The sequence below is a fragment of the Aphis gossypii genome, chromosome 3 (assembly GCF_020184175.1).
Source record: "Aphis gossypii isolate Hap1 chromosome 3, ASM2018417v2, whole genome shotgun sequence".
In the NCBI taxonomy this organism is placed as follows: domain Eukaryota; kingdom Metazoa; phylum Arthropoda; class Insecta; order Hemiptera; family Aphididae; genus Aphis; species Aphis gossypii.
In genome coordinates, this window is record NC_065532.1 from 49,997,231 (window position 1) to 50,023,049 (window position 25,819).

Genomic DNA, 25,819 nt, shown 5'->3' on the forward strand with positions numbered 1-25,819 from the left:
TGCCCTTTACTCATATAAAAATACCTATATTAAATTAATTATAGATGACGAACTCGTTTAATTATATTATAATATTCATACAAAGATAATTATTATTGTTATATTTTTCGAAATTGAAATATAACAATTTATGATTATTCACAAGTTACAATACCTGTATTATTTATTTAATAATTGTTTCAATATTTTATCATACAAATATAGGTATAAGTATATAGGTATAGGTAGTAGGTACACAGATTATAAGACATTTTACTTTATACAGAGTATGATTTGTTAATATATTTCTATGTTCGAGTTTATACGTTTAATATTTCTAATAACTACTCTAATTTTTGTAATTAATTTTAAGATACAAAAATATAAAATATACTTTTATCAAAAATGTAACTTGAATATACCTTTAGCTATAAATTATTTTTGTAGGTATATAAATTTACAATTTTTAACACAATCATTTAAAAAAAAGTTCTAATATTTAACTATATTTATCAATTTATCATACTGATTTCTCATAATGTTTTTTTAAATGATAAGTTATTTCATAATCGGATGTAAAATTAAAAATGTGTGTAATAAAACCACGTAAGAAAAGGTTTTTATAAAGAGTAATGTAATTTAATTAAGTATTTTATTAACCCTACACTGCATACAATAGGTGCATTAAAATTAAAATTAAAATAAACTATACAATAATTTTGTGTTTAATAGTTTACAAATTTACCTAGCTATATGATGCTATGATGTCACGTATTGCCCCGAGTAAAACAAAATATTATTAAAAAATTTTTTTACTATATTAAACAAATATTATTTTACATAGCATAAAGGTAAAATAAGTAATCGAACAAACTTAGCCTTGTCACTTAACAATTATTATTGTACGTATTTAGATGACACGAAATTAACTGAAATAATTATAGTATATTACTTATAATATCAGTGTTTTAATATTATTATATTAATATGCGAGTTTAGTACTTTAATGTGAATTATATAGCTATACACACGTCAGAATCGTGGAATGTAATTTTCAACACGAACAAGCAATTAACACTAATAGTGATTAATAATTTATGTATATAAAAAAAATGATAGAAAGACCTTGCAGCTCCACAGTAACCATTTTTCTATACTTCTAACTTGTTCGTATATATATTTGATCCGTGATAATTGCGATACACATATAAGTTATATAATAAATTTTATAAGTAGTATATGTAGGTATTATAATCTTATAGGTAAGTATTTATACGGATGTTCTTGACTATAACCTGTGCATTTTATTTCTTCGTTTAAGTGTTTAACATTTAAGTATAGATATTAGACATAATATTATGAATAATTAGAGACCGGATTTTTATATTTTTACATAATCTTGTATACTCTAATGTAATTACTGTAATGTGCTTAAGTGTGTTCTAAAATGTTATGTATTCCAAACAATTATTCAAAAGTTGAACTTAGGTACATAACATATAGGTATATTCAGAAGCCTTTTTTGAAATCAACCATTATTTTTTCAGAAATCAGAAAATATTATCAACAAATTACAAAACATCATCATGATATGATTTGGGTACCTATTTATACATACTCTCAAGATCGTTCTATACCAATCTTAGGTATGAATATATATTATATAATATAGTATCCATATATTTTTACATTATTGTTTAATTTCGCGTTGAGATAAAATGTTTGTTATATATTATGTATATATAATATGACTTCTTTATAATGTCGTTATAAACAAATACCTACACATAAAAAAATACAAAGCTATTAGTATATCGTTTTACGTATAGAATAAAGTCAATTTATATATTTTATAGTATGCAGACAGAAGAGTCGTGACACGCGGTGGTATTCAATATTAGAATAATATGTAAGTATATACAGTGAAATTATAGGCATACTTGATATGTGCTTAGTATACTAATGATAATATTATATTATACGATAAATTAGACGTAAATCAAAATAAAATACAATAGATTCCAAGCATTAGAATAAAAAAATCATATCGAATGTTATAGATTTATAATAATATCTTCTCATATATTAACTATAGGTGCGTGTATGTCGATCAACTCCTTACATATCATTATACACATGTCGCAGCTATACAGAACCATTGAGATTCGAGGTATGTGCAATGTACATTTATAGTCATTATATATATTATATGTGTGACAATAATTAATACTGTTTACCAAGTCGGTATATATTATTATATGCGGTGTTGGTGTGTATTATATTGTTATATCTACATCATACGATAATGAAATTAATTTTGTTTGACGCGTACACCTTATACACAACGTATTCATATATTATATTATTATATATATGTGTGTTATTTCGCATCCGCCATCGACCACGAACGTGACAAATAAATCTCTCGATTATTTATCGATTAAATGTAATGCGTGTATAGTGTATGATACACCTATAGTTTGTTACGCCATATAAAATATATATCCAACGTTTATATTGCATAATTATTGTTACTGAAATTACATTATTCATTCGGACAAGTCGGCGTGGTGTTGGTGTTCAACAAAATATGCTTGGTTAGTTGGTTGTATTCATATAGGTATACGTTATATTTGTTCGTGTACATTATAATATTATTATCATCATAACATCATATACCTGAATTCCTTCCGAAAAACTTATACAGGTGCTATACTGTATACATTGTATAATGATTTACAATGTTATTCAAAATAGTCTCCGACCAACACTCTATCCATACAATACGACCGTTATATTTTTATTTCGTCTGACAGGTTTTTTGGCACCGTAAAGACCGCGATGTATTATATAATTTATATATTATTTAGTGTATTCAAAGTTTGTTGGATAAATTTAATTTTTGTAGCATATGAAAAACCTATAGTATACTTACGTCCTACACGTGATTTCTTGACGAAATTATAGCTTGTGTGGTATATACAGACATCATCCAAATGTTTTTCAATAGTTTAGAATCAGAGTAAAATGAAAAATACACAAAATATATTGACATTTAGTAGGTATACTGTTTTATAATGGTATTTTAAAACTTTTTAGTTTTTACAGCGGTAACACAATAATATATATACTGCCTTCATACACGTCAGAAATCAAATCTATATATTACATTATTGTATAATAAATTTACAACGGTACATACATAAAACTTTGAAAAGATCTGTAAAGATATTCTTGTAATTAATATTAATATTATTTTATTTATTTTTATTTATATTTCTAATTTCAATTGGATAAAGAGATTTTTCCTATACATTTTTATTGATTATCGTTTACTTATACTTAGTATTACTATTAGCTAGTGTACTTCCGTCATTTATTGTTTATGATATTATTATGATATTATATTATTATACAAAAAAAAGGTCTTTACGTTATCGGAAATAGACTTGTTGTAATTCAAAAACATTATTCATATTTCATGAGGACTTAAAACTTTAACGTTTATAATTATTTTCTGTCATTTTCACAATACATAATGGTTAAAACATTTTCAAAATATTAAGATTAATATTCTAAGCATCTCATATATGTATACCACGAACCTTTAACACTGAACTTAACTACACCGTTCTAAATAGTAAGTCAGTATTGATTCAAAAGTTAATAGCAATATTAGGTATATTATAGTATAAATATACAATATATTATACTATATTATAATTTATAATAATTTATTTTAACAAAACAATTTTACGGTGTATGAATATTGTGAGATATGATTTTATATACATACATATCATAAAAATATTTTTTTTAATTTACACGTCCATAAGTTATAACAAGGACGTAATTATGTATGTAATTAATAATAATTATCGATTAATTAAATTTTTTTATTATTATAGTAATACGCATTCATGGTAGTTAATAATTGAATTTATATATAAATGCATATAATATTATACATACTATAATTTATCTGCTATTGACTAATTTCTTTTCTTACCGTCATTAATATTAAATTATTAACGATAAAAATAACACGAATAATAAATTAATTGGTGACATGATATAGAAGGAAATTAAATTCGAATACGTGTTTTCGATTTAAAGTAACTATAAAATGGTAACTAATTATACCATTATCCAACACAATATTAATGCTATCAAGCCTATCAAGGTCATATCTGGTCAATGAATCGTTTCGTAACAAATATACATTTATCCAAATATTATGACTTGATTATAATAAAACTGTAAGCTAATCCCTTTATCTTAACTGTAAAGCGACATTTTATGACCGTATTCTTCTATCTAGGTATATAAATCATATGATGATCCTTAACTAATTATAGGTACCTATAATGAAACAAATTTCAAAATAGATAACTATTTTTTTAATATTAAATTATAAAATTTAATATTTTAAATTTATGCGTACACACAAAAATGAATCACAAAAAAATGTTAGTTTTATCGGACTAGGTTAATTCGTGCTTTTTTTAACTTGAAGTTTTACAAAACTCAATTGTATAACTATAGTAGATATTTTTTACATTTTCATAAATTTTCATTCAGTACCTATAGGTCAATCAAAATATTCAACATACACTTTTTAAAAGAAAATGTTATCATCTTTAAGTTTTTAAATTCATTAATTTAAATTGTTTTACATAATAATAAACAGTAAACACTATATGGATAAAATATCTATTTTATAATAAAAGCTTACTGCAACTATATAGTGATAACTTTTTACTGTCAAGGCACTTACTTTTGTTATAAAATAAATGACAGTTTTTTTATATGAGTTACTTCTGTTCTTCGTCTTTAGTTATACTATTGTTGTATTATTCAACAATCGCCACACCGCTTGTTTCTATTGTACCAATAACAAAATTTATATCAACTATTTTCTGTTTCTCCTTTTTCATTTATGTACCTATTTAGTTTATCACTCTTTTATTAAATGTTACTTAGTTTACAATTACTACACTAATTTTTATTGATTATCAAATCGAAAAATATACTCATTGGTTTTATAATTATAACGATAGGCATGTTTTTATTTATTTATAGCAATTAAATAATTAGATACAAGTAAATATAAAAATGCATATCCTTTAAAAAAAAGATATCTTTATCATTTAATAGTTAAGGTTTAGAAACTGTAATTTTAACTTTCATCTATCACGCCTATAACTTACATTATTTCTATCTCTCTATATTTTACTGTTAAAAATATCATTTACATCTCTATAATAGTCTAATTGATATACGCATAACTATCATGACTTAATAATTAGTATTAATTGCATCATTATATTTATTAAAAACTAGAGTTGGGAGAGTTTTGTAAATTATATAGGTATAATTAAAAAGAATGTGATTTTTATAATTATTTTATGAAGACATTTTACTACAATTCACTATATTTAGATAAGTAAATCGTTTAGTATTTCAACGATTTCATCATATTATAATATACCTGGTGACTACTATAGCCAATGGCCCATAGACTTATAATACGTTAAGAATAAAATCAAAACAGGAGAAAACTTAACTTACATGTATTTATTCTAATTTCAAACTTCAATAATGATTTTTCGTACATTACAAAATAATAAATATAAAGTCCATAAAAATGTAATTAGCCTACAATACCTTATTTTCATAATTTTAGAAAAATATAGTTAAATTTTAATGAATAATATATTACTAAATAAATGTTTAGAAAACGTAGCTTTTTTATTGTTATTTATTTATATTTAACTACATAATTTATTTATTCATTTATTAGTATGGCAATTGGCAACTATAAATTAATTAGTAAAAAATAATATTTTTAACTATTATTTTTAAAATAGTGCCTGTAAGTATATATATTTACTTTACACACAGGCTTTATTCTTACCATTTTAGTTTAAATAAATAATATAGTATATTATTGGTATTCGGAGTTCAGACTTCTTTATACATATATCTATACCGTTGCCTGCAGATACCTACAATAGATACATTTTTTTTAAATTTATTATTTAAATTATATTTTAATAATAATATACTTATATTAAAAATCAAATCAGAAATAAATATGGCAGATCCGCCGGTTGATAGATAAATGTATTTATATTTTATATACATTTTGTTAACATAATATATATATACTACTTATATGATGATAATTTTTATCCAGTTATTTTTTGTTTTCCATTAAATGAATCATTTTATATGTATCTATATACCTATATATTATATATATCTTGCTATAGATTGGAAGATCCTAAAAAATATTCATAGCAAAACTTACTTGTTTTTTAATCTCCAACACTAAGTTAAACATTTCTCCACCGTTTGCCCGATCTGAAATATTAATAAAATGAGAACTCTTAGACTTGAAAACAAACCTGTGCATGAATATAGTCCTACATCATCTATCGCATCAAACTTTAAATAAATAATTGTAATACCTATATAAATATATTCAAGTAACGACCATTTTTTTATGACTAAACATGAGTTGTTCCTATATAACATCATAAATTGCAATAAACGCACTCGGGTGTTAGCGTATTTAAAATAGAGCGCTTGGGAGATTATATTTCGCGTGGCCAAAGGATGTGTGCCGGCTGCAGTGGTGAAATATATAGAAAACCCATTTCCTTTTTTTCTTTTCGCTGTAGGAAAATTCACCATGTGCTGACGTTGAACAGAATATTGGTCCCACGAGACTCTGAACCCCTCCCCCCCCCTTAAAAAAAATATAAAGCTGCGTGAAGTATACAGTGTATATTATGTAAGGCAATCGGTAGTGTGAAGTGTATAGGAAACGGCTTGAATAATATACATGTATAGAATTACGCATCGGTGACGACGATCTGAATGATCGCTGTATCGTGATCGTTAACCAAATTCTCATCGGTTTTAGGGTTTTTATTATTTTTTATTTTTTTTATGTTTATATATATATATATGTATACGATGACCCAACCTCGACAGTTTCGTCGACAAATTGAAACGGGACCATTTTATCACAAACGGCTCGTTATTTCTTTCAGTAATAATCGAACCTTCCTTCAAAGCACTATATAGATAACCGCGTACTTTTGTCGTTTTGACTTTGACCCTTCCCTCCTGGATATGTGTAAAGTAATGTATTATTTTATGTATATATTCAGTGTTGTATTCACACCCGACACACTATGTACACAATACAAATATATATATCAATTTTAATCCCATGAAAACTGAAAAGGCCACTGTATAAGAGATTTCCTCGTTTTATATACGCTGTATTTTATTTTCTATCATTTCCTGCACATGTGCAGTGCACGAGTGCATTCGGTGGATATTTTATGGCAATTTTTTTAAGATCGTCTACTGTACCATATTATTAAGATATATGAATCATAGCATTTTACTACGGTTGCATAAACACTAATTTAATGGTAATTACTTGTAACAGTTGTAATCGAGATCTGTATATAATATGTGGTACTTAGTATAGTATAGATATTAGTATATTACTATAGTTTAATGACTAATGTAGATAATGAATAATATCTCTGTAGTCTATGTTTAAAAAATTATCTTATGGTGTTTAATCACACCGATTTTTTTTTTAATATTAAACATTAACATTCATTTATAATTATAAAAATGTTAAACGTTTTTGAAAATACTTTTTTTTATACCCATACAATTTTATGTTGCACAAATTTTCCGTACGAAAAACAAATATTATTTTGTTTGTGTTGAGTTTTCATTGCGCATTGATTTCGATAAATAAAATAGATATCTATTATAATTTTGGATCTATAGTTTATATTTAGTCAAAACAACCATAAAAATGTATTAAAAATATGTATAAGTAAGTTTACAATTAACGGAGTTTAGGGCAGGATAAATATGCTTTTATTATTATTAAATTTGTCACGAGAAACATTATATACTCGTGCAGGATCAACAATATAATTTATTAAATATATCTATTACATAATATCAAAGGCCTAACACGAATGATCGTTATGCAAATTCACAGTTTTCGACTGATTTCCATGATATATTGTGTTCATCAATAGATTCAGCAAGATTCGTAGAAACACATAAATGTTGAATAATAGGTAATTATATATTATACACAGCAGTTGACCCATAAAAAAATGTCATTGGTTACGGAGAATAAAATAGTTATTATGATTTATGATTGGATTTAATTTTAAACCAGTATATTAGGTGTACTTATTGTCAAAACAACCTATAATAACTATGTTAAAAATCTATGCAGTTTACAAAATATGACAAAATTTAAAGAAGAGTTAATCCACGGGTGTTTAATTTGTCACGAACAATTCCGCACAGGATTAGCTAAGCTTAATATTTAATTTCCTAATTTTTTTCGTACATTGTGCATAGAACACCTCATTTGTACACCGTATTGCCTAATATTACATTCGAATAAACCATGTACCTATAAATATTATACCTATGTTTGTTTCGACACTAAATCGAAGTCGTTTTATAAAAAACGCTGCAATAATACCTGCATTTATACGATAGTATGCCAAAAAAAAAAAAAAAAAATTTAAAAATATAACCTACCTATATAATAGTAGTAAATAGTGGTAATAATAAAATGCAAAGTTCTAATGATAGTGATAAGGTCGCGTCGTAGCAATAACAATATACCTATGGACATTAACGTCGTGTTAATGGTGTCTGTACAACACACGTTTAGACACACACACGCGGGCTCGCGCGTCGAGTCGGGGCAGACGTATGTACAAGAAAGCGAAAAAAAAAACGTGTCGTGAAACGACTGCGGAATTATATATAATATGTACATACATATTATACCCATATGCATATTATATTAATATATTATATATATATACGGATAATGTACCTATATATCCCGCCAAGTGGTGTAATATAATAATAATAAACACAATGATGATAATAATATAAATGGTGAACGGCTTATATACCTATATAATAACAGTCTTATAATATACGGTCGGTGTGCGTACGGGTTACATTTACGTGTATATATGTATAGGATAGATGCTGTTGGAAACCCGATCTCGACGGAATGTCGGGTCCGTTTTACCGGCTAAATACCTTAAAAGTGACATTTCTGGAATCCTCGGCACATATTTTATACGCGGTTAATAAAGTCTTTACGCGATAACAATCGAAGCCCGAGAGACGACGCGCGCGACTATACGGCGAGGGTAACGACGACGACGACGTACCCACATAATATAATAATAATATTTAAACACTGCAGAGCGAGAGAGAACTCGTGTACGCGCACATTATAAAAGATGTCCTCCGCACCGGGGCAGACGCGCAGACGGCTATAAACATGCCCATATATACGTATAATATAAACGCGTGCGTGTCGTGTGTGTGTGTGTATTATTTTATACGCGTACGGGGTCCCGCTTTACTTTCACCGTAATTTATTCTCCAAATAAAAATATAATAATAATATTATAATAATACTATACGCCTATCGTCGTCGTCGTCGTCGTCGTCGAGCACACAACCGACGACGACGAGAAACGCAGCACTAACAAACACCTGTCCGCGCGCGTTATTTGTTTGTAGTTGTTCGGATAAAAAAAAAAAAAAATAATAATAATAATTGGTCACGGCTGTAAATATGCGTCGTGTACCCCATACGTCTCTCTGTGTGTGCCTGCAGTATATTATATCATACGTATTACAGCGGTATAATACCGACACATACCGCCGTATTATCTATACGTATTATAATGACGTAGGTGGGCGAGGTGGCGCGAGCGGATCGTAACAGATTGGCTTTTGAAACATTATTGTTATTATTATTGTCGAGTGCAAATTATTTTTATGTCCTTTGTGCCCGTCGATAAAACACACATCGTTATAATGATTTTTGTTATATAGATCGCTTATATGAAATCACGTCATGTCCCACATATATATATCCCACGTGCGTACGGTGTATGATATACCAACGATACGATCTATATGAGGTATTATGACACGTAGCACGCTCGTCCGATTCGGATACCTATATAGAGATTTTCAATTAAAATTCCAAAACGTCGTTTGTGTATATTATTGTATATATAGGTCCTATTAAGCTGAGTACGCGAGTCGTGGGCACCTATATACATAATATTAGCTATAGTTGTAACTTATAATAGCTGCTCGTAATACGATATATACGATATACCGCGTGCACTATTATATATAGTTCGCGGTTATATATGCCTGTATAATAAATATAGGTATAGATACCTACTAGGACTAGAATAATAATGTATTGTATAGGTATTATATATTTATGTGTGTGCAGGATTTGTAAATATTATATATTTATATACTTATATAAAGTTGGATATCGAGGTGCAACTCTGATGCAATAATTGTGTTTAGAATAATTTATTATGTTATTCTTCTAATGTTATAATATATCTACCTAGTATATTTTTTACGTACCTATTATACAAATGTAATTAAATCGGCGAGTCAACGACTGTGATTTATGACTTGGGTATAATATGGGTAGGACCCGCTGATGTCCTGCAGATGATATTAGCATATATTGATCATAACATGTATAATATCTGTACCTACTAATATATTAAATCTGTAAGTTTGCATCACTCATTCACTCATAATTTTACCTGTCTTTAATATGTTATTAAATGAATAGTCACTAGTCACTACTCACTAACCTATGACTAAACTAGGTAGGTACCACTAGCAGATTAGTGTTTATAAAATATTATATAGGTACCTACCTAATCATAGTTATCTATTATTAATTAAATTTATTATAAACGTGTTTGAATATAATTTTATATACCTAGTACCTACCATTGGTAAAAGTAGAAGGAGGGTCTGGGTACTTGGCTCATTCAAAGAAAAGAACAATTATAGTTTATTATTTATGCCGTTTATTAACTAACTAAAATATAAAGATCATCAGCAATCCCTTTAGGCATTAGTTTTTCATTGAAATTGTGCTATATTTTGGCTTTATTGTTTTTCAAGTGGTAATTGAATTAAAATGTAATTCTATCTTATAATCACTGATCCACTGAATTGTTAGTTTTTATAACAGTTTATTTATACATAAATTTTAAATTTTTTCAGATGAAAATTTGAGTTTAAAATTATAGTGTAGTACTTACAGAAAAGATATATATAGCTTAAAAGATACGAAATCGCTTGTAGCCTTCAGCGATTCCGTGGTGTAGCGGTTATCACATCTGCCTAACACGCAGAAGGTCCCCAGTTCGATCCTGGGCGGAATCATGAATTTTTGCATTTTTTATTATTCAATATTTTAATTTTTAACACACACATAATTAGATAATTTGTAACATTAAAAAAAAAAATTATATTTATTATTAATAATATATAGCAGCATGTATATAATAATTTTAATTTCATATTAACATTTTACACAATATAATATTTAATTTAAAAATAATTTTATTTGTATAGGTATTGAAAATAGTAAAATATGATTATTATTTATAACTGATTAAAAAGTTAATTTTTTTGTTTACCTACAGTTATTTAAAAAAATTATATTAAATGTTAGTTATAATTAACTTAATTATAATAATAATAGCATCTTATTACATATTATAATCATACATTCATTATTATATTTAATTTTGAGTGGTGCATATTATTATGGAGAAATTGAAATTATTGGCAAGAAGTATAATATTATAATATAATATAATTATTAAATATTTATATTTTTAATTGTTTATAATAATTTTATGGTCTGTAAAAAAAAAACACAAAAAGTAATGTTTCCGCCCAGGATCGAACTGGGGACCTTCTGCGTGTTAGGCAGATGTGATAACCGCTACACCACGGAAACAGTTGCTTGAAATGTAAAAATGCAATGGTCTTAGTCCTTTTTACAACCTCTTATTACAATATTTATTTATTAGTTTTTCAATTTGGTATGTATTGTGACAGTAATCTTTGATGATTATAAAAAATATAAAATATCTATTATCTATATTTAAATACCCTACAATTCTATAATATATTATATATATATTTATAAATTATATTATTATAGGATAATTTAATAATTAATAAACACAATGACAACGAAATATCTTAACTTCAAAACTTAGATTATAGGTGGTACTCAGTGGTAGGTACAATAAACTTCAACCTGTTGGCTGTTGGATATAATATATTTAATATTACAAAATATGTCAAATAATATTATTTAAAATTTACATTACCTATTAATAGACTTAATGTTTACGTATACATAATATTATAATGTTATGTAATTGTATAACATGTAATATAGTAGTTAATAATTAATATGATATGATCGTTCTAATCTCTTAAAGTCTTAACATCTATTTAAATACAATATTGTTATTTATATAGGTGCATGTACAACTATCGGCTAGCTATCTACAAGGGCACAAGGCTAAAACCTACTGGCTACTTCATAAAAGGGAGTTGGTACATTGACACATTGCACCAAAATAAAGATACGTAATTCGCCACTACAGGTAAAAAAAAATGAGTGTTTTTAATTTACACAGAAAGTAGTATCTATTCTATTGACTACCTATTAGCGATGGACTAATGGGCACTATAAAATTCGAATAGTAATCAATTTAAGGCCATAAACTGTTTGAACTATTTGAATACAAACTATATTTTGTGAAGGAAATAATTATTAATTAGACTCGACAGATCCCAATGACAATAATATTTTTTCAGAATATTTAATTACCAGTCACCTTATCTGGTAATTATACGAAAGTTAGATATCTGATTCTCCGTTGCAATCTGGTTACGTCATGTTATAAAACAGTATTATCACATTTATACATAAATACAATATTATATTGTATTATGGACTATGGTAAAATCATGAATTTAAATCTTAATATGGTGGTCAGTGGAGCACCCAAGGGTGGGACTTTAGGACTGTATTACCCCTCACCAATTTTTTTATATTAAATTTTACATTATTATAGCATATCATCATAAATATAATATTACAATGATTGTTTTTTATCCAAATTTTATTGTAATGTTATATATAATTAATAGTTAAATTAATAGTACGCGTGATAAAGTTGGTGGCAATCATTGACACCAATCGCTTATTTCGTTAAAAACTTTTTTAGATTTTAGATTATAGAACTTAGGTACCGTGGCTAAATAATAATTATTATTAGTTATTATTATTTAACCATAATAGGTACTATCAATTACGTTGGATCCATTTGATTTATAACTACGATAACAATAATAATTACCTAGGATTGTCTGTGACATGAAAATCTAGTTCGATTTCGCCGTTGTGACAGTATTGTGTTGAATAGTAATATGCGTACATTTAATAAAATATAATAATAATGAGTCAAAAACGGAGCAAATTAACTAATACTAGTATTACTCTATACTTAAATATAACTGTAATAAATCGAAATTCTAATATAATTATTTGTGTGTCAGGAAATTAGGACCCCCTAGGACAAAAATCTTGGGTGCGTGCCTGATGGTGGTCTATATCAAGATGTCACATATAAGAACATACATGCATTTATTTATACTATTTTCATACTTATTAGTTATTTTTCATGCAGGTAGGTATATGCATGTATTTGTTGTTCAGCAATAAGATCACACAGCCACCATCATCAGTATACCTACTCTACGTGTAATTGACATACGTATATATAAATAATTACTATTATATACGAATTAAGATGCACCCACTATCTCATACTCCTTACAAGTGTGCTGTACCTCATGTACCTAGTCTTACAGTGGACGTTCTATATAATGGGATTGACCTGTATGTACCTAGTATATATTTTATAAAACAATAGTAAATAATCCTATACCAAATTCTACATTAGAATGTTAAATGATGTTTTATTATTATAATAATAATTAATACTACAACGATATTTGAGAAATATATTCAAAAAAATTAATGTTTCCGCCCAGGATCGAACTGGGGACCTTCTGCGTGTTAGGCAGATGTGATAACCGCTACACCACGGAAACAGTTGATGTCATTCAAAGAATCGATTGCACCTAATTGTTCGTCTTAAAAAAAAAAAAAAAATGTTTTATGACAAATTGGATAAAAACAACGAATATGAGTAAGTAAAATTAATATTTTCTAATGGTTAGTAATATAAGAGAGCTTTTACATCATGTTAATATATGAATAATATTTCAAACTGTATGTAGATTCAGATAGTCCGTGTACCTATAATTAAGCTTTGAAATACTAATATTTAAATAATTAAATAAATTATTATCATATTATCATAATATCATGTCTCATGTCGTAATTATTTATAAAATGAATGATCTATTAAATTACTACCATTATACCTAGATATAAGAAGTAAAGGCTAAAAGGCGTAAAGCTCAGAAATATTATTGCATTTGATTTTTTTTATTTTATTGCTAAGTTAAACATAATATATATATTACATATATATATTTCATGACAAAATAACGAGTAAAACAAAAAAAATTTATTTGTGCATATCATTGCATGTTTGGTGTTTTTTTTTTTTATATAATTTAATATTTTTAATTTTACCATTTTTATGTTAAAACATTCTTCTTTGATTGGAAAAAATGTTTTAATTATGTTTAGTTTTTGTACCGTGTATATACCTAACAATTTAACCAACATATAGCCTCATTATAGTCATATAGGTATGTATTTTATAAAAAGCTGTAATCGTTTTATTTTCCGTATTAAAATGATACAGCAGAATACATATAAATTGAAATTATTTTTATGAATAAACATTTAGTATATGGATCAATTTATAATGTATTCATATTACATATTATACATAAATAATATTATATATGTATATATACTTGAATATTATTATGTTTATGTTTTTAACGGTTTACTCAAATATTTATTTTAAACTAATTAAACAATTCAAAGAATTTATAAAAATTGATATTCTTTTATCCTTATAATATAATATATAACGGGTTTTTTTTTGTAGCAGATTTCTACATTTCTGACGACAACACTGAACATTTTTACGATTATTTCTTTTTTTTGTGAAGTAGTTCCAAATACCCTTCTGAGTGTCCCAATGGTGCCCTTATTTTCGGGATATACACATTGTATTTCAATGTTCTAGTTTTCCAGTGAGCCATTTGAATAATTTTTTTTCCATAGATTTTATTAATATAGTTATAGTATTTCTGTTTATCCAGCTATAATGTTAGTGTATATACATATATATATATATATATATATATATATTATACTATATTTTGTGAAATATAATAATTATTATTATAAAAAAACAAGTGTATATATTTTTATAGTCCAATTTATAGACCTGATTCATAGGCTAATACATTTATTTTTTATCTTATTGAATAAAAATATTTTAAGATTATAGCCAGGAACTGCCAAATAAATGACTATTGTATTTCATAGAATTTTATTCTATTTCCCCGAAATTCTGTGATTATTATCTTAAAATTTAAATTTGTTAATGATGTTATAAGTTAGGAATGGTCTAATTTATTTAGCACATAAAACATTATATAATACTATATTATGATTAAATTGTTAAAATTATACCCATAGGTATACTAAGTGATGTAGTATGGAAAAAATATCATTCAAATTCCGAATTTTTCGTATCTATGTAGGTGTACTCGTGTATTTGTCTTTTAATCTATATGGTTTCAGTTATAACTTTATAAATAAATAAATACCATATTGCGAATCGTGATGAATTAATATAGAAAATATATGTAAAAACTAAAAAGTGAATGTTTTTAATCAAAATCTAACTGGAAATTTTTTTCACGATATATATATATAGATAAGATAATCATTATGCGCCAAGAAAAACAATGAAACGTTGATGTAATTTTTTAGCGACTGATAATTTTTAGTTATAATAATAGTAGGTACCTACAACGACGATAATAACTGACTATAACTAACTTGATGTAGGTAAATAATTGTAACGCACAACACAATAACTCAAAATATAAGTACATATATTAAAGACCACCTTTTCTAAATATATATTATCCTATATAACTTATAATATAATATTAAATTAAAAGTTGAACCAATTTTACTTTAATAACAACTTTGCTATCATATCATTATTTATTTAATAGTATCTTGCAGTTTTAAAATTAATTCGTGTTTTTATCGGAAGAATATTTTAATGATTTATAGTTATCGATGTATCATTTTGGCTACTTTGATTTGGGAGGATCAAACATTTTTTATTTTTTTTTTTTAATTGTTTCTATCTATATAATATATTTATCGTCTATACTTGTTTAATATAAATAGGAAGAGGTGTCTACATATTAAAGTCCTAAAAAGTCTTTATCTCATCCTTAGAATTTCCTTAATTATTAACTAAAAAAAATTAACTATAGGCATACAGTTATACTATATTTCTTATTGAAATTAAGGCCAACTTAAAACATTGTTAATTATTAGAACATTTTTATAGCTTTTTAATGATTGTGTCAGTTAAAATTTTTGTATAGCAAAACAATTCTAACAGTACCATAATTATTGTTTAAACTATTATTAAATACTCAAATATTCTTATTATATTCATGATAGGTACTTAAAATGTTCATAGGTAATGATTGTATGAGTAATTAAAAAACAATTTAAAAGCACATCCGAGCAAAAAACTAAAAATAAGCGACAACAATACACCATAAAAAAAATAAATAAATAGGTACTTATTATTTTCATATTATTTTTATGAAGTTATTACATATTATTATTTTATATTTTTTTAGCACAATATTACTAATGTCAAAAATAAAATACAAAGTATTTTATATTTGTAATACTTTACTTCAATACGTATAAGGTAAAACAAAATCAAAAATAATATATTATAATTTTTAAATTAAGATACAAAAATTAATATTTTTAATAATAAATATTAATTTAAACTTAGTTGATGTAGAAATATCCAGTTTAAATAACGAGTATCTACTATCTAGATCTAGAATATAGCCTTTAGTATATTTTTTATTACTGCTGTAGTCTGTATTGTACTATTGTTATCATTATTCGTAATTTATTTTATTTATACTTTGTAATATCAACTATTTTATAAATTGAAATGTCAGTAATATCATGTCAATAAACTTAACAAACATAATATATTAACTTGAAATAAAAATTTAAATAAAATAATTAATTTTCCTAACTATACTTTAAATCTTAGTATAAAAATATTAACGATTGCAAAATTGTACAATAAAATTATTTATCATTATTGCGGATTTCGAGTCATAACAAAAACTTATCAAAACTCAAACTATCGACTATAGTATATAAAGTATAGTCTGATAGTCATATACTACGCATTCTATGTTGTAAATATCAAAATTACTTTATCCAACCACAATGAATTAGTTTTTCAAACCCTCAAAAACAACACAATATAATTTAAGAAAAATAACACTGAAATTTAAACCCCCGTTAAAAACCTTAAAATAAATTCCAAAGAAAAATATTCAATTCTCATCATTAGTTCAAATATCGAAAAATTCTACAGCTCTTAAATTATATGTCCAAATATTTTATTAAAAATTTGACACCACCGAGCACTATGCCAATCATATTATAATCAATTAGCAAAATGATTTTAAAACATTGTAACATATTAATTAGAATTTTGCATCCGGCTTAGTGATGGTATAGTAATTTTAACTTATCACTTGGTCGGTTATATATGATAGGTATATATTATACACAACACAATAATAATATACCTATATATTATATTATACTATCGATGTATACACTTTATATATCTGACGAGAAATTAGTGACGTGAATGACGGAGCATTGATGGGACCCGCCCACCTTTTCCGGATTTTCATCAGACGTTTCAATTAATATGAATGAGGGTCAAGTGTTGAGGATATTCGTGTTTAAAAATATCTAAAATTTAATTACAGCGTTTGCAAACGTATTAATTTATTAATTTATTTATTTTAAATTGAGATGTATAGTTTTGTTTTAATAATTATAATGTGTATAATTATAAGGAGTCTATTATCGCTTTGTTATGCATTGTTGAAGTTACTTTAACCGTGATGCGTCTACCGTTTATATAACTACGTAATAACCTTCTCACGTAACGCGGCTATGTGTATAATACTAAGTGTATTACACTGTAATACTGTATCCTATGTCAGTTTAATTAATATGATTGTTTGTAGATAATCATATTATATAGATTTATACATATATGTTATGTTTACAAAGCTTTAAGTACGTTTCAATTATAGATATAGCTTGAGCCATGAGGTGGGTATCAAGTACTTACTCAATTTTCTACATTTATAAGATATCCATTCAATGCTGGATTTAGCAATGCATAAACTTCAATGTTTGGGGGCCTATGGTTAATATCCTAGATTTTTTTACATATTGGTTAAGCGATAAATTTTAAAAAATATATTTAATAATGGCAAAGAAAAAAGTATTTTAAGAAATTACTCGCAACCGTCCATTTTTAAATCGTTGAGAACTCAGTTACAACCCTATGTGTGATTCGATTTAAAGGAACACATGAGCCATGAAGCCATGAGGTATACTTACTTCCTGTTTACTTGAAATCTATCTTCACTCAAATTACATATCAAATAAAAAATATAACTAATGAATAAATGACTCATAAATAACAATCTTTATTAAAAGAAACTTTCAATGTTATTAGTTGCACCCCGTCTTTCTGAGACTTAGATCGATCACTGTCTAATGTCTATACGATAATTTAATATTATTGATACTTTTCACGTCTTCATGATTCGTTCATTTACAATAATTTTGTACAAAATTTCAAGTCCCAGATTTTGGATACTTACAACAGGTATTCGTGATAATATTATTCTTGTGAACTATATGTCGTATTCATTCAATTTAATAAGATCCTTACTATTAATTCAACTTTTGTATACTTTTAGATGAATTCGGTCTTCAGGTGTATTATTTATTTTTTCGATTGTAAATTATAATCGGTCATCGACGTTTCCATCGTTTAAAACGTTTCCACATTTTATCTCTTATCCCCGCAATAATGTAATTTATAGTTTGATCCCGATCACGATCAGAAAAATTTATTTGTTGTTTTTTTTGCTTTTATTATTCATACTAACAAATTTATAACGCTGCATCAAATTTCAAAGGTTGCTCTGGTATAGACAAAAATATATAAGTATAGTCTTTTAACCTTGGAATTTGGATGATAAAAAACCCCTACGAATCTTGTTTCATAGTATGTTCTCACTAGAAGTTTCATTTTACTTCATATATTTAGCTCTTTTTTTGGTATACGTGCATATTTTTTAAATTTGTATTTTAAGTACAAATTTTACATATTTTATTAAAAAAAAAAATAAAAACAATACGTGACTATTAGAGAATAATATTTTATTTATAGCATAAAGTATTTAATAAGAATTTTCTAGAAATTGTAAAATAATAGATTAAAATGATTAAATATAAATAATTAAATATTTTATCTACCGTGTGTTTTTCCAATTATTTGTGTTATGACTTATGAAAAACAAAATCGGTTGATAAGGAATACACCGCGTCATATGGAATACGATCAGTTGATTTCAATCATTCGTTTGTTCATAATGTATGCGTTTTCGTCTTGCGTTAATATATAGTTAGTAATTTGTTATATAATATTATAGAATAGGACATTTTTTTTTGTAAGTAAAATTAAAAATGCCTTATTTAATAATAAATAAATGTATAATTTTTGGTTTTTTAATGAATGATAAAATATTTTTAAGAGCATATTTAGTATTTTTATATAATTTTAGAGCATATTATATGATAATATTTAATGATATAAATGTATGCACATTTTAAAAATTTTAGAAAATGAAGTTCCTATAGCCTTTATTATTATAATACAATATTTTTATTGTAGATTAGAATATTATGTCTTCCATGCAATTATATCGGATGGAAACAAATTATTCATATTCGTAGTCACATCATTACAGTTAGAGGCAGAGCAGTGTTTAGAACCTATACATAAATACATAATATATATAGGTATACTTATAGTCCCCGTACATCGTAATGTGTATAATACAAATAACTCGTAATTTTTTTCGAAAAGCATATGGCATATCAGTTTTAATCAAAAGTAATTCATTATATATTATTTTTTGAATCATTTAAACACGCCCTGAGCCACCGTACCATTATCGTATATTAACTTGTTTATAATCAATCAAACTGTACACGTCTTAAAACCATATACATACGTGATACGGTATATTAAATATTATTATTATTAAATAATATATGCCTATACGTATTATGTACATTTAAATTCAGTGGTTTGTATACTTTTTAAGTATATATATAGTATTATATACATAAAAATATTGTTCTGTTTCTCGATAAAATAAAAAATCTTATGTTTAATATTTGATTCCGTTGTTTGAATTCGTATATAATACGAGTATATAGGTAGAATATATGTGTGTGATTGTGACGGCTGTAGAGAGGGAGAAATCGTGTACGTTGTTTTTCAAAAAGATTTTCACATTATATTATATACCTACACTCAGAGGTGGGTCGACTAATTTCATGGTGGGCGTCGTCGACTGAAACTAATTATATTTGACTAATGTGTATATGTATAGGTTTATTTGTTATGACGAGGTGGAGCCATTGTTGACAACTACTTTTTATGTACTAATGTTTGTGCATGTATTTATTAAATATTTATATATATATATATATTCAATATTGGATAATAATCTCTAAACCCTCTTCAGAATATTATATCTACCTGTCCTACATAAATAGGATACGCGCGTTTAAACTATGCGCTCCATCGATTCCAATGTCATTAAACACTAGTCAGAATCGATTAATTCCGATACCGTGTTCACAACCTATCTGCGATGTAACGTATCTCATACAAGTATTATATAAAATTAAATAAAAAAAATAAAAAAAATACCTAGTCATTTCGAATGCACACAATGACGTTCGTTTTTTTTTCTATACCAATTCAAAAATAAAACCATTTATTTTATAAGAGGGATTTGCAATGATTTGGATTCAATATAGTACCTATTATATGTCATATTATATCAGATAATGCCCCTTTGATTTCAAGTAATCTGCAGGATCGTTTTTTTAAAGAATATTAGCACTTTAAATTAAACCTATGAAACATTTAATTTTGAATTATTTTTTGCACTAATATACGATGTATATAATATTATAGAAACCTTCTCAGTGTTAATAAATCAATAGAAACATTATATTGTTCTATATACTATTATAGGAATTTTAATAATTTTCATTAGATCTTCTGACTTATTTTTATTGCAGATGTTACAATATTTATAAACCAATTTTTTATATTTTAAGCGGAATTCAGAAGAAAATAGTTATAATAGTCGAACCCTCAGAGAGAGATTAACTTTGAGGATTATAAGTGAAAACTGGCAGCAATAATGCAATATAAATCTATCGTTTCTATAGGTACGTAATCTGGTTATAAGTATAATAATAATTATATTAATAAACAAAAATTGATTTAAAATTTAAAATATATCTTTTTATCTAACAAAGAATTTTGATTATGGAATTATATCATAAAGTGATTTACCAAGCTTTCACACCTATTTTTTTCTTTAAATTACTTATTTATCCAAATTCTGATTTTTTAGAATTTATTATGGATAATATTTGAATTAAAACGATTTTAAATTTACTTAGTAGGTATTTATTATATTGAAATAGTAGTTTTTTTAAATTATAAAATGTACATATTATATATTATTAATTACTAAAAATTTTAAAATCATCATAGCCGCCATATTTTCAAAACCCATATCATCATAGATCTATTTCTTTAGTATATAATATAATATATATAAAGTTAAATAACTCAAAATCTACTCATTGGAATTTTTTTTTAAATACATCAACATTTTCAAAAAAAGTCATCATATTAACAATTTACATGAAAAAAGTGCAATTCTTATTTGAAAATAAAAAGTTACCTATAGTATACTCACAGGAATATATTATTTAGTCTAATAAGAAACAGTTGCGATTTAGGATCGTTGCCCACTTTAGGTAGTTTTATCAATGAAAACAATAGTTGTAATACCTATACTAATTTTACTTTGATATTTTTTTTTGTTTAAATTTAAAACAGATTCAAAATTATTTTAAAGTAGAGAGCTGAAAAGAGTACTGAAAATAAAATAGTAACTGTCATCAAATTAATAATAATATAGCGATATAAATACTATTACATATTGTAAACATTTTTCATTTTAATATATATATTATATAAGGCATAAGCATAATAATATATAACATATTTTAAGAATTTAATTTTCAGCTCTTTACATTAAAGTTACGTAAACGTTTAAAACCTACATATTTTGATGTATTTATTTATCCTATTTATGTATATAATATATTTTAATTAAAAACAGATTTTTAACTGCAAGATTTATGTCCTAAAATATACAAGAAAATATTTAAGCATATATACAATATATATACATTATATGTATATTTATTTATTTAGGCGACACATAATTACTTCATTTTTAATATTAATCAAACAATTTAAATATTATAATTTTCTTTGTGTCCAAATATTCTGTCTAAAATAATTATAATTTAGACGGATAAGGGAACGTCTATATTATATAATATAAGGACTGGCTGAAGGGCATAAAATAATTTATTATTTATCAAGCAATATCTATATTAGATTATTCGTCGTCATTCTACTATAGGAAATATTGATTATATTCTTACATTGTGGCTACACTTACAAGATAATTTTAGTATAAATAAATACTTTTTTTTTGTGGTCGGTGAAAACATATTTTATTATTGGTTATGCAAATACGGACAGTGTCATAAATCTTTAGTTTTATTAAAATTATACATATTATACCTATTAAAATTTTAGATTATAAGCAATGTCAAGAATGAATTAATTTTATATAACATTATAACCTCTTTATTTACACGGATGTGTTCTAAAGATTGATATAGTTTTACGTGGTTGTGGCATCTTGTATATATCGAATATCAAGTATATAATATAAATCGTATACGTTGAGACTTGAGGACTAAAGAGCAGGTAATTTTTTTAAAAGCTTAGTATGATATAGTAGATAATTAAAAGGTTATAATCCCAATGGATTTTAAAATACATTTTCACGATCGTTATATGATTGGATTTTAGTATTTTACCATGATTTAATGTCCTATTTATTATTTATAAACGAATCTCACTCATACTTAATTTTACTACATTCATTAATCACATCATAAATTAAGAGTTCTATAATCCAGAATCTAGATTATAATTACTATAATGTATATACATATTATATAACATCGATGAAAATTGCATTTGGTTTTTATGTACCTATATTATAAAACACATATTATGAATCGATGAATTTAATTTGAAAAAATTATCTTGATTAATATCGTTCGAACAATTGAATGCTTTCAGGATTTCCTGTTGCAATAGGTCATTACGGCAAGATATAGCTGTTTCGGTTGACTAGTGAAATCGAGCTATAATTTTCGGACTGTAATGATTTTTTATCGAGTTCGGTTTATGATTTCTGTCCATATATATATATATAGAAATAGACAGGAAATGAGTGAATAAAATAAAAAAATAGTAGAAAGAGACGACAAAGGAACACGTAGTTATATATATATATATATATATATGTTATAGTAAGTATTATATATGTGTTTGATGTATAAAACATGGCGGAAAAACGAGAAGGGGTATTATATTGTCATGCGTGATAGCTTTATATATTTGTGTTTTATTAGGTCGAGAAAATGGTGTTTCTTTTTATTGGGCGGAGTGGTCTCGCATGCACACACACAAAATCCGATTCAATTTCCTGTAAACGATAAATTGAAAAAAAGAAAACGCTCGCTCGCGCACATACACGCACCCACACGCAGATATATATACACATATAAACGCAGTGGGGTAAGAAAATAAATAGATTTGCCACCGTATGGCGCAATAGTGGGGATAAAAAATGTATAAAATGTATGTATATGTATACGGAGGAAATCTTTTTTCTAGAGGTTTATAGCCGAAAAGTTTCGCACCGGCCTTTTTTTCACCGCATATATACATATATAGAACTCATATGTTAGTATTATTATGATTTGCATAAAAATAATAAAATACCGTCATTGTTTTTCCTTTTTTTTTTTTCGCAGGTCACACGCATGTACTATATGGTAGGACAAAACGTTAGCATAAAATGGCCCCAGAAGAAACAGTGCGAACAGAGATATCGGGTAAATAACCATCATGCGCAGAGTATAAAACGTTTTACATATATTCTATAGGTACTCGCATATGGACTATACCATATCATATATACGATAATGCCGCGCGTAGTCTAGAATGTTTTTGAAATTTGATCACGCGCGTTTACAATATAATAATGTTGAGCTGTTGGAGTAAATCAAGTCTCGTGAAATAATAATAAACTTAATTTTTATATTTTAAAAAGAAAAAAAACAATATGGGCAAATAGCCTATATAAATTGTAAGGTTTATAGTACTGCTATTGCTGATCGTAAAATTAAAATGGTACAAAAAACAATAAAGCCTCGGAATCGTTTGATTAAAACTTATATAATACATATTTATTGACCCGCCGAGGTCGAGAAAATACTTATTTACAAAACTATAATCGTATACATCTATACGATATGTGTACAGTTTATTCTAATTTCGTAAAATTAATAACACATCTATATGTAGCCATATGGCTACAATGCTACATATTATAGGGCTATGTGACCTATATAGGTATTTATATTAATATTAAAATTTAACAAAAAAAAAACCATAACAATTCGTTCGATTATGTAATAGAATTAAATTATTCTAATGTTTAGCATACCTACTTTTAAGGTTTGAATTAAAAGATAAAGAAGAGGCATACAAATCACGAAGAAATTTATTTCATACTATATTATAGATCCTATATATATAACGAACGTTTTAACATTATAGACAAGTAATAAATGGATAAAATTATTTAATTATGTAAAGATATGATTGAACAGGAAACAGAGGAGATTATCATATAAATGGCTTTATCCAGTTTATCCCTTACATATATAGTAGAATTTATAGTTTATATGTGTATAGAAATTATAAAGATACTATTGATTGATATAATATAGTAATTGGCTAATCTATAAAAATAATATAAAATTTATAGCGCGGTACTTACATGTCATCATAATTCATATAGATACATTTAAGTATACTTGTATGAGTGTTAGTTATTGTAGTATATAATAAGAAAAATTAATATATAAAACATCTAAAAACTGCTCATAATTTAAATAAACATACAAGCAAAAAAAAAAAAAGTTGACATTTGTTATTCAGTAATATAATAATAATGTTGAATAAATGATGATATTATCACCTATAAAAATATTATTAAATATGATAAAGATGGATAGTTTTAATATGATATAAATGGAAATAAATTTCTATATAATATGTATACTGTATAGTGTGTACTGTATAGGTAATTTAAGATACACAATATTGTACCTATGTATATAAGCAAAAAATATTACATTTAATATTAAATAGTATGCTATAATGTATATTATATACTATAATAAGGTAATAAACTAATAAATAATAGTTTAATATTTATGACTTATAATAAAAATTAAGGTATC

General features: G+C 25.5%; 2 long non-coding RNA genes and 3 other non-coding genes across 5 annotated transcripts; 3 read left to right on the top strand and 2 right to left on the bottom strand.

The window, feature by feature from the left end:
* Nucleotides 1-1,515: 1,515 nt before the first annotated feature.
* On the top strand, nt 1,516-14,144 carry LOC126551252 (uncharacterized). The gene is made up of 5 exons (XR_007605121.1): nt 1,516-1,625; nt 1,836-1,888; nt 2,075-2,149; nt 12,409-12,536; nt 13,993-14,144. It is a non-coding gene; the product is annotated as an uncharacterized LOC126551252 (long non-coding RNA).
* Trnav-aac (transfer RNA valine (anticodon AAC)) lies at nt 11,220-11,292 on the top strand. The gene has a single exon. It is a non-coding gene; the product is annotated as a tRNA-Val (tRNA).
* Trnav-aac (transfer RNA valine (anticodon AAC)) lies at nt 11,803-11,875 on the bottom strand. Its single transcript has one exon. It is a non-coding gene; the product is annotated as a tRNA-Val (tRNA).
* Nucleotides 13,980-14,052, bottom strand: Trnav-aac (transfer RNA valine (anticodon AAC)). Its single transcript has one exon. It is a non-coding gene; the product is annotated as a tRNA-Val (tRNA).
* A 9,445-nt stretch (nt 14,145-23,589) lies between the features above and the next one.
* LOC126551198 (uncharacterized) lies at nt 23,590-25,341 on the top strand. The gene is made up of 3 exons (XR_007605066.1): nt 23,590-24,083; nt 24,183-24,251; nt 24,323-25,341. It is a non-coding gene; the product is annotated as an uncharacterized LOC126551198 (long non-coding RNA).
* The last annotated feature ends 478 nt before the right edge of the window (nt 25,342-25,819 follow it).